We start from the raw sequence: 14,459 nt of genomic DNA, 5'->3' as shown, positions 1-14,459 counted from the left end.
GAAACCTGAAATGCTTCAAACAACGTTGTTATTATTAGCCAGTCAAGACCATGTTCTCTGTATTTAAGCCTGGCCAAATCTTCTTTCTGTACCTTCTGTTACAGTTTCCTCTTTCCTCTTCATCCAGAGGGGATACAGAATTTCTAGTGGGTTCTCAGAACTACCAATGAATTTACTTCTGTGGTACACATATGGTATTTTTGTGTTAACAGATTTCACTTTATATTCAGTTTTTAAAAACATTTTTACGTAGCTGATATTTATATTCTTATCATTTGCCCTCTAGTAAGGTTTTGTTCTTCTGTAATCATTTTCTCATTCGTAATTCAGTCAGTAAGTGGATGTCTATAAAGCCTTCACTCTGCTGGGTTTGTTTTGGTTTCAGGTACCTCTGATTTATCAAGGTCATTCTGGATCCTTATCAAGCTTAGACTTCCTCAGAGGGTATGAAGGCATTGATTAATAGCCTGTGAGTCAGTTGGCTTCCCAGCATATATTTCTTGGAGGATGGAAGTTTAGAAATAAATCCCATTTGCTTAACAGAGGTACCCCAAGCCTCTTTCTAATCCCATCCAGGGTAATTCTCACACTTCCCATCTTGGTCCCACTTAAAAGCACATTTTTTCATGTTATTGCTAACATATCTAATTATGCAAGATTTAGTAAGATTCTTTGGCATATTCTCTGTGTTGCTAGGAATTAGAAAATTCAGTCTAAGCTTTATAACAGTCTGTACTATCCCATTAAACAAACCATGCTCAAGTTCTGTTCTCTTAGTTGTACAAAGAGCTTCTTTGTTACGACAGGGATGGGGTCCCCTGGAAGACTGTCACCCAGCTGCAGAGGCTGGGGGGCTTGGTGTGACTGCAAAATACTGCAGTGATCTTGCTGAATTTTTACAGCAGTGAAGGAACCAGATTAAGAAGGATTTCTATATGGGAAACAAGGGATATGTGTCTTACTATCAGGGTAGAGGAAAGCAGTAAATGTAGAGACACAACAAACTTCTCTGAAAGTACAGAATGTTTCTAGTACTCTCTACCAAAGTGCCTCTTCATAACACTAATCATTATCATCTTAGTCTAGAACTTAATAACTTTAGTTTTAACTTTGTCTCTCATCAAGTAATCTTACCTCAAATCTGTTTTTGCTCTAAACACTTGTTTTATTTCATTTTTTAAAACTTTTTATCTTAAAAACAAATAACTTCAAACTTACAGAAAAGTACAAATAATAATAAAATAAACTGGAATACCCTTCACCTAAGATTCACTAGGTGTTAGTATTTTGCCACATCTGTGTTAGCCTTCGACAGATGGATGGATAGACATGTACATAGGTTTACATAAATCTAGTCGCCATCTATTTTCTTTAATTTTTATTTTTAATATTTACTTTTTTATTTGGCTGTGCTGGGTCTTAGTTGCAGCATGTAGGATCTAGTTCCTCGACCAGGGTTCGAACCTGGGCCCCCTGCACTGGGAGCTCAGAGTCTTAGCCACTGGACCACTAGGGAAGTCCCAATTTTTATTTTTAATTGGAGAATAATTGCTTTACAATGTAATGTTGGTTTCTGCCATACAACAATGTTAATCAGCCATATGTATACATATGTCCCTATCTATTCTTATACGTGGTAAATTGTACCATGAACATGCACACATAAGACGGATACGTTATAAAAAAAGACAAATATATTAACTATTATGCATTATTATTCTTTTTGCTGAACCATTTGAAAGTACGTTGTAGAGTCTATGGCCCTTTACCCTAAGTACTTCAACATATGTTTCCTAAGAACAAAGACATATATTTTTAAAAACACACTATAATACAGAATGGGAACAACACTATTAAATATCACAGAGTCCATATTCAAATGGATGAATTGTCTCCAGAGTAGACTTTATGGAATCTTTTTTCCTGATCTAGTGCCCAGTCCAGGATCACACGTGGCTTTCAGTCTGTCTCCTAAGTTTCCTTTTATCTGCATCAGCTCTTCAGACCTTTTCTTTTCATTTTTAAAGACACTTATTGTTTTCTTTCTAATTTTACAAGCAATATATATTCATTGCGGACAACAGTTCCTCACCATTTCTTTTTCTTTAATGATACTTGCCATTTTAGAGATAAAAGTAATAGTAATCTTGAAAGGCACTTTTGCTGACAACATTTTAAAAGGGGAATGTGATTTATATGACATTAGATTTTGTCTTAGAAAATCATTCTTCATATTGTAGTGTGGCAGTATACACACTTATACTGAAAAAAATTTCAAAATTAGAAATGTGGATTTTTACCCACATTCTTCATAATAAAAACCAAAACAATTGGCAGTAAATTACTGGTTTCCCTTTATATAGGATAACTTATTAGCTGTTAATTAGGTACCAAATTTAATTATAATGTTTGCTGCTGCTGCTGCTAAGTCACTTCAGTCATGTCTGACTCTGTGCGACCCCATAGATGGCAGCCCACCAGGCTCCACAGTCCCTGGGATTCTCCAGGCAAGAACACTGGAGTGGGTTGTCATTTCCTTCTCCAAATTATAATGTTTAAATATATAAATTTAAAAAATACTTTTCACAGACATTTTGTTTAAAATTCTACACTAAGACAACAAATCTCACTAGAGAAAACAGGCAAGAGCTATGAACAGGAAATGAATGGAAGAGGTGACTCAAAAGACCACTGAACATAAAGAGAAGTTCGATTTCATAAGTAACTAAAGAAATGCTAATTAAGACAATAATAAGTGACAGCTCTGTACCTATTATATTGGCAACATTTTGAAAGCCATATGATGCCAAGGGTCCCTACTCTAGCTGGCATTGGAATCTGATTTAGGGCAGGCCAGGTATACAGTTACTAGCAACTTATGATGTATCTCATCTGGCTCAGAAAGATGAGCTGGGAAAATCCTATTTGTTTCTTGGGACTCTGTATTTAGCAATGAGCAAGTTAGAAGGGAGAATAAAAGTCAGATGAGGCAGAGCAGAGCCAGAGGGCCAGAGTGATGTGTCCGGCAGTCAGAGCAATGAGAGGAGAGGCTTGGGGCAGGTGGTGAAGCCTGATTCTGCAAAGAACACAGCACCCCACCACCCACCTCCCCATCCCCTGCTGCACAGAGTGATTTACAACAACCAACAGAGGGGCCGTGAGGGACACCATGGGAGCAAAATGATCCATCTCCGTTCCTGCTAGCTTCCCAGCTCCTAATCCTGTGCAGCTTCAGGTATTCTCTAGCTCTCTCCTTCAGTGGAGTACAGTGGGGGTGTATTGGGGCAAGAAGACAAGACAAAAGAAGACCTTGATAATTTAAAAGGAAAATGACGTCAAAGATGCTTAAACTTAGCTAAACAATCAATCACATGTGAAGGTAGAATAAAGACATTCTTGAACAAGTAGTGAGAATCCACCCTAAAATACCAGATGAATTCAGGATGTTTCTTGATAATTTTTTTTTAATGCCAACATTTAATCAAAATCACTTAAATTTTTTTGAAGTCATAGTAAGTCAGTAATGCCTGGAATTGAAAAGATGAATTAAAACCCAGACTTTACACAAGCCAGTCTTTCAAGATCTGTTCACTAAAAGTATATTATGTTGTCACTAAAAGTATATTGAAAAATTAGAATATTCTAAGTATGATAAATAAGACGTGGACCAGGTTGGCCTCAGGGTGTTGAAGGAGCAGTATAAGAGTTAGACAGGAAAGGAAAACAAACTGTGGAAAATTCTGAAAGAGATGGGAATACCCGACCACCTGACCTGCCTCTTGAGAAACCTATAAGCAGGTCAGGAAGCAACAGTTAGAACTGGACATGGAACAACAGACTGGTTCCAAACAGGAAAAGGAGTACATCAAGGCTGTATATGGTCACCCTGCTTATTTAACTTATATGCAGAGTACATCATGAGAAATGCTGGGCTGGATGAAGCACAAACTGGATTCAAGATTGCAGGGAGAAATATCAATAACCTCAGATATGCAGATGACACCACCCTTATGGCAGAAAGTGAAAAAGAACTAAAGAGCCTCTTGATGAAAGTGAAAGAGGAGAGTGAAAAAGTTGGCTTAAAGCTCAACATTCAGAAAACGAAGATCATGGCTTCAGGTTCCATCACTTCATGGCAAATAGATGGGGAAATAATGGAAACAGTGGCAGACATTATTTTGGGGGGCTCCAAAATCACTGTAGATGGTGATTGCAGCCATGAAATTAAGACACTTACTTCTTGGAAGGAAAGTTATGACCAGCCTAGACAGCATATTAAAAAGCAGAGACATTACTTTGTCAACAAAGGTCCATCTAGTCAAAACTATGGTTTTTCCAGTAGTCATGTATGGATGTGAGAGTTGGACTATAAAGAAAGCTGAGCACCGGAGAACTGATGCTTTTAAACTGTGGTGTTGGAAAAGACTTTTGAGAGTCCCTTGGACTGCAAAGAGATCCAACCAGTCCATTCTAAAGGAGATCAGTCCTAAATGTTCATTGGAAGGACTGATGTTGAAGCTGAAACTCCAATACTTTGGCCACCTCATGCGAAGAGCTGACTCATTTGAAAAGACCCTGATGCTGGGAAAGATTGAAGGCAGGAAGAGAAGGGGACGACAGAGGATGAGATGGTTGGATGGCATCATGGACTCTATTGACATGAGTTTGAGTGAACTCCGGGAGTTGGTGATGGACATGGAGGCCTGGTGTGCTGCAGTCCATGGGGTTGCAAAGAGTTGGACACGACTGAGTGACTGAACTGAACTGACTGAAGTATGATGAATAAGACATGGACCAGGTTGACCTCAGAGTGTTGATGGAGCAGTAGAAGAGTCAGACAAGAAAGGAAAACTGCTAATAATCTAGAGCACATGACAAGGATGTAACAGTAGAGGCAGATTCCAGGTACAGTGGGGGCACAGAGAAGACCACTGCAAATCCACCCAGGACTGTCTTTAGGGAGAGGGTCTATTTGAGCAAGGGTTGGAAAGATACAGTAGGAAGCAGACTGGGATGCAGGCAGAAGATGCTGGGGGATGGACTTGATAGAGAAGCTTTTGGAACATCTGCAGGCCAGAAAGCAAGAAATGGGATGTCATTCAAAACTGCTGAAACGTGAGGAAGAACAGAACCTGAGGCTGAAGTGGAAGGCAGGGGCAAGTTCAGGAGTAGAAAACTCAAAACGACTTAAGGGAGAGTAACTCAGATCAGAGCAGGCTGAACCCACCGACTTTTCTTCAGCAGATGTGATAACTTGAGCAGGCTCAAACCAACCGAATGTGAATATGCTTGGAGACAATGAAAATGGGACCCCCAAATCTGCATGCACAAGATTCTTATGCACAGTAATGTTGGCAATTACTACTGAAGCAGGAGTCCTAAAGTTGGGGGCGGGGGGGACACAATACTTACAAAACAGTAAACCCATGACTACCAGCAAATGAAGGAAGTATCTGTGCTTATAAGTGCAAAGTATCGATACAACTATTCCAATCAAAGTGTTAGAAACAAAAAGAAACAGGATGGTGTCTTGAAAGTATGTCAAATAGAATATGACTGGTGACAGTATTGAAGGGTGGGGATTTTGCAGAAAGTATAAATGGTTAATGGTGTGTATTATGGGAACTTCCTGGGAAGAGGTGAAATTTTAAGGAAGTGTGGGATGAGAGCCATCTAACTGAGGAAGTAAAATTATTCCTGCTTCAAAGGTAGTTTTAAAGCAAAAGAGTCTTAATTTGGTTTTGATTTTCTAAAGTATTTTAATACTACAAATAAATCATAAGTCAGTTAAAGAGTCATCTTCCACAGGAGGAGACAATAGGAATTTTTAGAATTTTATTTTAAAGTTTGTAGTACGGAAAAGTGTATTAAAGTAATTAAATACATGGAATCCATAAGTAACACCTCATTAAAATATCCTAACTGGTTTGGTTATTTTGGCCACATATAATGAGTCAAAGGGCTGTGTTTCAGCTGAGGGGCTACAAGATTATCATTGAAAAACAGAAAGTACTGATATAACTGCCCATATTTGCCAGTCTCCTTGAGGCTATGAGGAAGGTAGACCCCGTTTTGACAATGGTTTCAATTACTGTTGCTACGGTGATTTGCATGTTATTAACCTGGATAGACACAAATCTATGTATTGAGAAGGGCTTTCCTGGCTCAATTTCACATGACTCCGATAACAGAAGTTCCTCCTGAAAGCTGAAAACTCAAGAGCACTTGTACCATGGGTGAAATATTGAGAATGATCACAGAAGCTACCCTCCTCCCAAAATGATGAGTTCGATGAAAAGAAATTAGCAAGCTGTGTCGGGGCGCCGCACGTGATCAGCCGTGCTTGCTAAGTCTGTCTGTTGGTTGTTGCTATGGCTACGAAAAGCCAGTGGAACCCAATGAGCTGTCTGCAAGCAGTTGCTGGGAGGACCAGCCATTTTACTTATGGAAAACAGGGTGGCATATTCTGCCGAGCTTTACCCTGGAAGGAGCATTTAAAAAAAAAAAAAATCTATTTGAGGGAAGAGAGAAGCGGTGGGCATGTTAGTATACAATTAGCACGGCCAGGCATGCCTGCCAGCTGCCGTTTGGACAAGCTGTTGACTGCTTTTCCTAGTAGCTGATCTGAGAACGTGGAATGCAAGGAGATAACACTGCCTATCTGCTATCACACAGCAGGAAAGGTTTTTGTCTTGGGAAGGCTCGCCTGGCCTGCAGTGTTATCTCGGCAGCTCTCTAGCTGCTTACCCTGAAAACTACTGACCCCGCAGGAGGTGTTTCCGGCTGCAAACACCGGTCCGCTGCGTGGCTGTTGCGTATGAGTGGCAGGTCTGAAGAAGCAGGTGTGTGCTCCGATGGGCACTGGACTGTAACGCGGGCGGACGCGCTCGGGTTTACCTGCTTCCTGTTAACAGATTGTTGGCTCAGAGAGCATCTGCCTGCACACTGAGGCCGAGGCTGAGAAGGAGGGTCCCCGTGTAGCCACTTGACTGACAGAGGTAAGCCTTTTTGTCCTTTCTCCAACACAGCATAACAATAACTCTGGGAAAACTTCACCTAGACGTTTACATTCATTGTTGGTTCTTTGGCTTTACCAAGGCAACACACACACAGACACATACACACACATAAAATAGTGTCAGAGACAGAATTTTTTTAGTATAAGTTCAGGTTCTAGAAATCATAGCGATTTTTAAAAAAAAAATGCCTAATGCCTTGGGGTTTCAGATAAAAATTTGCTGTTCTAACACACCATGATGGCTTGTCCTTTTGGACAACCTTCATAATCAACAACCTTTCTCCTTTAGAAACAATGGAGGCTTTATAACCTGCACTTTGACATACATTAAGACAATTACATTGAAAATCAGGGCTGGAAAACCGTGAAGCATTTATTTTTAAGCCTCTGAAATGATGTATTTAACTCTTAACACACCTCTATATATATTTACATTAAGGAAGTCTGTTCCCTATGTAGGTCATAACAGCCAGAGGATCGTGTCCCCTGCTTACTCTGAGCAGAGTCTTGGTGAACTGTTTGATTTAGTTGGGGGTAGTTGTAAAGCAAATAGTGTAGGTATTGGAAGCTACTCACACGTCCTCCCTGAGTATCATGCATGCCACGCTAGCCCAGAACACAACACCCTCATTGTGCGCCTTAGCTTGGAATCCAGGCAAAGAAAGGAAGTGAATCGCTGCATTGAGTTCAAGCACAGCATTACTATGTGACAGTAAAACTTCTTTTATTGCACAACTTTTCTCACAAGCAGATAGGTTTCAGAGAGAGAGAGTGTGAAACCAAAAACACAACACTCCTCTGACAGATGTACTAATATTTGCAGTGGATGTTTGCTATCCATTGCTACATGATAATAGCACAGATTTTGAATTGCAGTAGGAATTGCTCCTTACTGAGTATAATCTCTTAGGAACAAAGCTGTTACTGTGGGTTGAAATTGGTCAGTCAAATCGAAATTCCTGGTAAGGAAATGATCAAATAATGATTAAGTTCTATTTCAGCAACATTTCAGTTTTAGGTAAATCAGTTCTGTTGGTGTATTGGAAAATGTCAGATCATTTACAATGCTATAGAAAATATTTAAGGAAAAATATTGTGTTGAAAATGTTGAATAAAAACCTGTAAGTGCTAAAGATGAAATCTACCATGAAGTGTAAAATAAATAGGATCTGAGATCTACTTCTAAGAAATATATCTTTATTTGCTATCCTTTTACCCAACATGTGAATGACATAGGATAAACCTTTTAAGTATGATAATATAATTTTCATAGTTATGTATGAGTGTACATCACCTGTTTCACAAATACAGCAATGTCATTATGCCCTCAGATAAGAGAGTTATAGAGCACAAGGAGAATAGAAACTTCTGTTCTTTTTGTTCTTTTTTTTAAAAATGTCACCAATAATCAAGATACAGAAATATTTTAAAAAATTCAAGATATAAGCAATCTCAGTCCAGAAAATCATCTCCAAACATTTAATGATAAGAGCTCTAACTAGGAATATTGTTTGTTTGTGTGTGTGAGACAATGTATAGGATAAAATAGTGAGGTGATAGCGTTGTACTTCACTTACGTTTAACTTTCAAAGCAAAGTTGAACTAACAGACTTAGTTTTGAGTCCAATTTTATAAATAACATCAGCCAAGAAAGTGAGTCTACTATAGCAAAAGGAAAGGTGGGGAAAGTCTTTCATCAGCTTAATTCCTGTTGAAGCTTTGCATGGCAAAAGGAATTTTTAGAAGTAACACAGTGAAAAGCCCTGCAGCAAGAGAGGATCTTGTATTAGATTTTCTTGGGGGATTCTTTAGAAGAACCAGGTGTGACGTACCGAAGGTCGTCTCCCGTTGCCTTTGCGTGGCACCATACGTGACGGGAGTCAGACTCTGGGAAGAGGGACGCACAGACTTTATCCCTGTGCTCTCTTCCCCTATGTTAATAACCTGTGAGGTGATGTGCTCTGAAAGATTAGCAGTCTAGGTCCGCTACTGCACAGCACATCTGCATAGTTACGAACGCAACAATTTTGAGAAACAGGCACAGAGATGCAAATCCCTATCTTTCAAGACTCCGCAGCTTTTACTGTTTTCCGCTACTTCCCAACTCACCTGCTAGCAATAGCAAATACTTTGTAATTCCCCAAATGCACTATTCCAAACTTTGGCAAAGCCTGTCTCCTCTGTATAGATTTTTTCTTTAAATCACCCCACAGCGGCAGCCACCTGCCAGGCACCCTTCAAAATCCAGCTAGAATGTCTCTCCTGACACTTCCTCACCTTCTGCTTCAGCTCCATCCGATCTTACGTCCGTAGTCCTGCCCACTACACCCGGTTACACTTGTCTCTGCTCAAGGGCTTCCAGAGTATCACTGACCTCTGAACCTACTTGGTCGAGTGTCTAGAACTTGGCATTCTGACATTGTACTGATAACCTCGACTTCACTGTTTTCCTGTTAGTTACCATAAATATGGGCTTGATCTCGAAACGGAAGTCCTATTATCGACTATACTACATTTGATCAGAGAAACTCAAAACATCTAAAAACAGCAATGAGCCTTTAATTTCCCTGATTTCAAATTGTAGCTTCAAGATCACAATTTAATAGAAGGAATACATGTCCTGTAATACATCAGAATTTTCTCAAGGAAAATTTTACAATATGTAAGTTTTAAATAAAACCAATTTAAAAGCTTTAATATCTAGAAGATACTGTTTTTCTACTTGTAGCTATTATAGAATTTGCAGGGGAAAATAAGCACAATAAATATCCCTATAAGAAATATGCTCTAAAATCAGGTCACTTAAAATTAATGTTGAATTGATGATGATTAGTAGTTGATGATAAAAGTGTTAGTTATGGAATTGTTTTCCATACTAAAGTCAGAGGAAAGTAGAGGCCATGAACTTGGAAGAAACCAAAGGATTAATGCCTACAATAGCAGAATTTCTTTTGATTTTCCATGCAAACCTGAAAGGTTACAGGTAATAACTAGTTACATTATAATTTTCCATAACTTGAGTTCCTGGGTGATGGAGAGAACTGTTACACTCTTGTACAGGTATGCATTTGGTTATAGAGACGTCCCACTCTTTTTTCTATATTAGATGGCTTGATTATTATTTTTTAAAGCCTAAATTTTTACGGTCTCTTATGGAAAATTAATCACAGTGTTGTAATAAAAATAAGAATGCATCAAAAGTTACATTAAGAATGAATAAATATATAATCCCTCATCGCTAAGATACCTAAAAAGAAAAAGTTGGAATTAATATAATATGAATTCTTGTACATAAAGTACCAAAGATTAGGGAATTTAAAATATCCAAATGTTTGTAATTACTAAGCCAAATATTTAGGAAACCACCTAAATTCATATTTCATATTTTTTACACTATTTTCCAGCATTGAATTTATAATCAACATAAGATATATAGTAACTCTTAAGTATCTTGCTGTCCTTTAAAGGCTTATTTTTACTATCTTCTAGCTGTTATTAATGTATAGCATGCTAATTAAATAATAGCTAAAGTTGAAATTGGTTCTAGTTGTCTTAAAGACTAACCATGCTTAATCAATTATTTTATATTGTATATAGTAGTTAGATTTCAGGAAACATGATTCCATAGTATTTCTGTATCATTTTTAAGATTTTCTTTTTTAAGTAACTAAGTTGAATGTCAACATATTATATGTATGTATGACATATAAGTATGTTGACATTCAAATGAAATGAGGGCACTCCTTGCATTTTATAATGAAGTAATGTAATATTTAATTGTATTAGATAATTTTCTAAAAGTTCCTCAAATAATTTAATAATAGGTGTCTGTTAAATTCTAAATTATTACTGCAAAGAATTATATGGAGATTTTCAAGATGTCTTTATCTATATTTCTGAGAAAGTTAAGACATACATACATTTAGCTATAAGGGAACACATCTATAATTAATTGAGTTCTAAATATTGATGGATAAGAACCCTTATTCCAGATTAAGCTCATTTAAGATGATCTTATTTGATATATGACAGAGAATCATCAAAAAGAGGGTTTTATTTGGAGTTTCAGCAACATGATATATCCGTATGAAACCGTATTATACTTTACCCTACTCTTCAAAACAGAAGTTTTGTCAACCAAGAATTTAGTCAAAAAGACAGTGGTTTCTTCTTCCCCATATAGGTCTGGTATGATATAGATCCAGGATTAATTTTGCACCTTTGAAAAGCATTATTTGAGCCCAAATCCAGAAATCTTTCACTTTTCCTAACTCTAAGCAAAAGTCTCACTTTCAAAGAAAAATTTCCTACCTCAAAAAAAAAAATCTAGCCATACTCTCGCTATATTTCCTAATTTTTTCTATCCACATTAGAATTTAAGAAAATTTTCTTTCTAATAAGAACATTATTTGAAAGTTTTAGTTATATTTTGGGTTTTTAATGTGCACTGTTGCTTACTTTTTAAAATCTTGACTTTTTAAGTAACCTAGACATTCAATTCTTCTAACTTTCCTTTGAGATGTCTTCTCAACAGCTGGTGTAAATTACACACCAAAAAGACTTTCTTATAATGAATCTTATCCTCTGCTTTAAGTAGTAAAGTTAATCCAACCAATTAGAAATACTTGTTCTTTTTTGATTTCTTTTCCTGATCAATTTTCAGGAATGGCTGAACGTGAGGGGCAGAATAAACCTCTCAGGCTCCAAGCCTTCTGACTGTCTACTGAATTTGGTGTCTTCTAGAGACAAATGTGGCTTTAAGGATCAGCCAAAAGGAAGCCAAACAAACTGTACCAAAAATAGGCTTCTAATCAAGAGCACTTGTTACAAAAATCCCTAAGAGTCCAGGCAGGGAATAGTATAAAGAATGGAAACTTTTTTAATATATCTACACAAATATATGCAAATGAGACAATCTAAGGAAACACTGGCCATGTTGCAGAAAATGTATTAGTATAAATGTTCATTCTATCTGCTTCTATAAAGTCGCTGTCACTACTTCTAGTCAGAGGTAATTATCTTCTTCGGAAACATTTAGTCCTGCGTGGAGGTAGCGGATCGAAAGAAACATGCTTAAGCTTTTGACTATGTGAGGACTCATCCTCCACCTGTGGACACATCAGCTACTTCTGTCTCATTGGATTCTTTTGCGATCAGATCTTAATGTTTAATAAGGTTTTCCTACTCTTGACACGTTAACCAAAAAAATTTAAGAAAGCAACGCTTGGTTGTTTGCAAGCGAGCTTTTTCACAGATTATCAAGATGTCTTCACACATCAAAAGATTTCAAATTTCTGTGCTACAATTAACAAAGGGAAAGAGATTAGATAACAGTTTCAGCTATTCTTGTGCTAACCATGTCATCTGGTGAACTGTTTGAGCACTTTCTGAAACAAGCACACTTAATCTGTCAGGTATATAATTGCAGTAGAATAAATACTATTATATCCCATGGGGGTAAATAACTTTGGAAAGAACTTGCCTCTCCATATCCAGATGTGGAGATGTATATATCAATAGCATAGCATTACTAGTAGTGAAGATAAAAATTTTATAACTTAATTGTTCTGGAACAGAGTGAATAGACTTGTGTTGGCTGATACACCTCGAGCACCGGCTTGAACCAGTTTAGGTAAAGGGAGATGCTGACTATAGCAAGAACAGGAAAAGGTACAGATTGCTTGCGCAGAATTAAAGTTCCAGGGACAACTCAGCTTGCTTTGCAAGGGCAGCTGGAAGCTTGTAGGCATGTAGCAGACAAGTCAAGTTATTAAATATTCAGTCAGTATTTGTGGACTGAATGAATGGATCACACTTCTCCCCTTGATGTTGTACTAATGGCAAATGTTGATCAGAAATGTTGCTTGAATTTAAAGATTAAAAGGTCACTGACAAGATTTTCTGTTTTTTTTTTTTTAAATCATGAAACTTGAGATAGAAAAAAAAGATGGAAAAAATTTTAAATGCTATTATTTTTAAAAATAAAATAGTCTTTCTGATGAGAAGACTCATATATTTTAACAATGATATAAAGCAGAAATATAACCAGAAGCTTAGATAAAACTCAAAGGACACACATCATTTAGTGAATAATTCAGACACCAAGAAAAATTGATTTCCATTCTTTTAACTTTCTTAAAATCTCTGGTTACCATCACATTCATCAAAATACGATCAACACTAAAGAGTAAAAGTATCTTGTGCTTTTTAGCGTAAGATAAAAATGTTAAAACCTAGAGTTACAAAAATTAAGAGGTTTATTTTAAGGTTTTAGAATATAGTTAAACAGAGAATTCAAGACAGAAAAAGGCATCCATCTGGGAGATTCTGGGAGACCTTCCATGGCCAAAGAAAATTACTCTGATTAAACTCAAGAAAACAATGAAAACTGAATAACAAGATTTCAATAAACTGCAGAAAAAAATTGCTCAGTTTTTTTCAATCCAAAAGATACTACTACTAATAAAAAATTACATAGACTTTACTCTGTGCTAGCTACTATCTGAAAATCCCATGGACGGAGGAGCCTGGTGGGCTACAGTCCATGGAGTCACTAGGAGTCGGACACGACTGAGCGACTTCACTTTCCCTTTTCACTTTCCTGCATTGGAGAAGGAAATGGCAACCCACTCCAATGTTCTTGCCTGGAGAATCCCAGGGACAGGGGAGCCTGGTGGGCTGCTGCCTATGGGGTCGCACAGAGTCGGACACGACTGAAGTGACTTAGCAGCAGCAGCAGCAGCAGCAGCTGCTGTTATCTGAAGAGCTTTACATATATCAGCTTTTTGATGCTGTTGTTGTCACCATACAAAGATTTTACACAGTTACTGACTGTATTTCCCACTCTGTACGCTTCATACCTGTGACTCATTTATTTTGCAAGTTTGCACCACTTAGTCTCCCTCACTTGTTTTTTTTCCTCCCCTCTGGCATCCACCTGTTGGCTCTCTGTATCTATGACGTCTGTTTCTGCTTTGTTATGTTTACTCACTTGTTTTGTCTTTTAGATTCCACATAAAAGTGAGGTCATATACTATTAGTCTTTCTGTGTCTGATTTATTTCACTTAGACCTTCTAGGTCCATTCATAGGTGTCACAAATGGCAACATTCCATTCTTTCTTAGGGCTGAGTAATATTCCATATATTACTCTGTGTGTGTATGTGTACATATATATGTACATAGATACACACACACACACATTCCATATCTTTATCCATTCATCTTGTGATGGACATTTAGGTTGCTACTGTATCTGGCTACTGTGTGTGGAGTTTACTCTGTGCTAGCTACTATCCTAAGAACTTTACATATATTAACTTTTAATGAAGGATCTGAGAATTCATGAAGCTTTTAAGCGTATTTTAACTGGAATTTTCCATAATGGGATCTTAAATTAGTCCCCAAAGAGGGACTGAATGAATAGCACATTTACTTGTTCC

The 14,459-nt window shown here is 37.5% G+C and overlaps 2 protein-coding genes across 35 annotated transcripts in view; one reads left to right on the top strand and one right to left on the bottom strand.

Annotated features, from left to right (window-relative positions):
• Positions 1–9,397, bottom strand: part of TLR3 (toll like receptor 3) — a 189,854-nt gene extending 180,457 nt beyond the window's left edge. The window contains exon 1 of the mRNA XM_061404242.1: positions 9,296–9,397. The gene's annotated coding sequence lies outside the window, so the exon portion shown is untranslated. The remainder of the gene's footprint in view (positions 1–9,295) is intronic.
• The window catches only part of SORBS2 (sorbin and SH3 domain containing 2), a 211,723-nt gene continuing 203,646 nt past the window's right edge, over positions 6,383–14,459 (top strand). For all 34 annotated transcript variants that reach the window (XM_061404232.1, XM_061404234.1, XM_061404231.1 and 31 more), the window contains exon 1: positions 6,383–6,998. The gene's annotated coding sequence lies outside the window, so the exon portion shown is untranslated. The remainder of the gene's footprint in view (positions 6,999–14,459) is intronic.

This window comes from Bos javanicus, chromosome 27 (assembly GCF_032452875.1).
Source record: "Bos javanicus breed banteng chromosome 27, ARS-OSU_banteng_1.0, whole genome shotgun sequence".
NCBI classification, from domain to species: Eukaryota; Metazoa; Chordata; class Mammalia; order Artiodactyla; family Bovidae; genus Bos; species Bos javanicus.
This window is presented reverse-complemented; position numbering and strand designations above follow the sequence as displayed.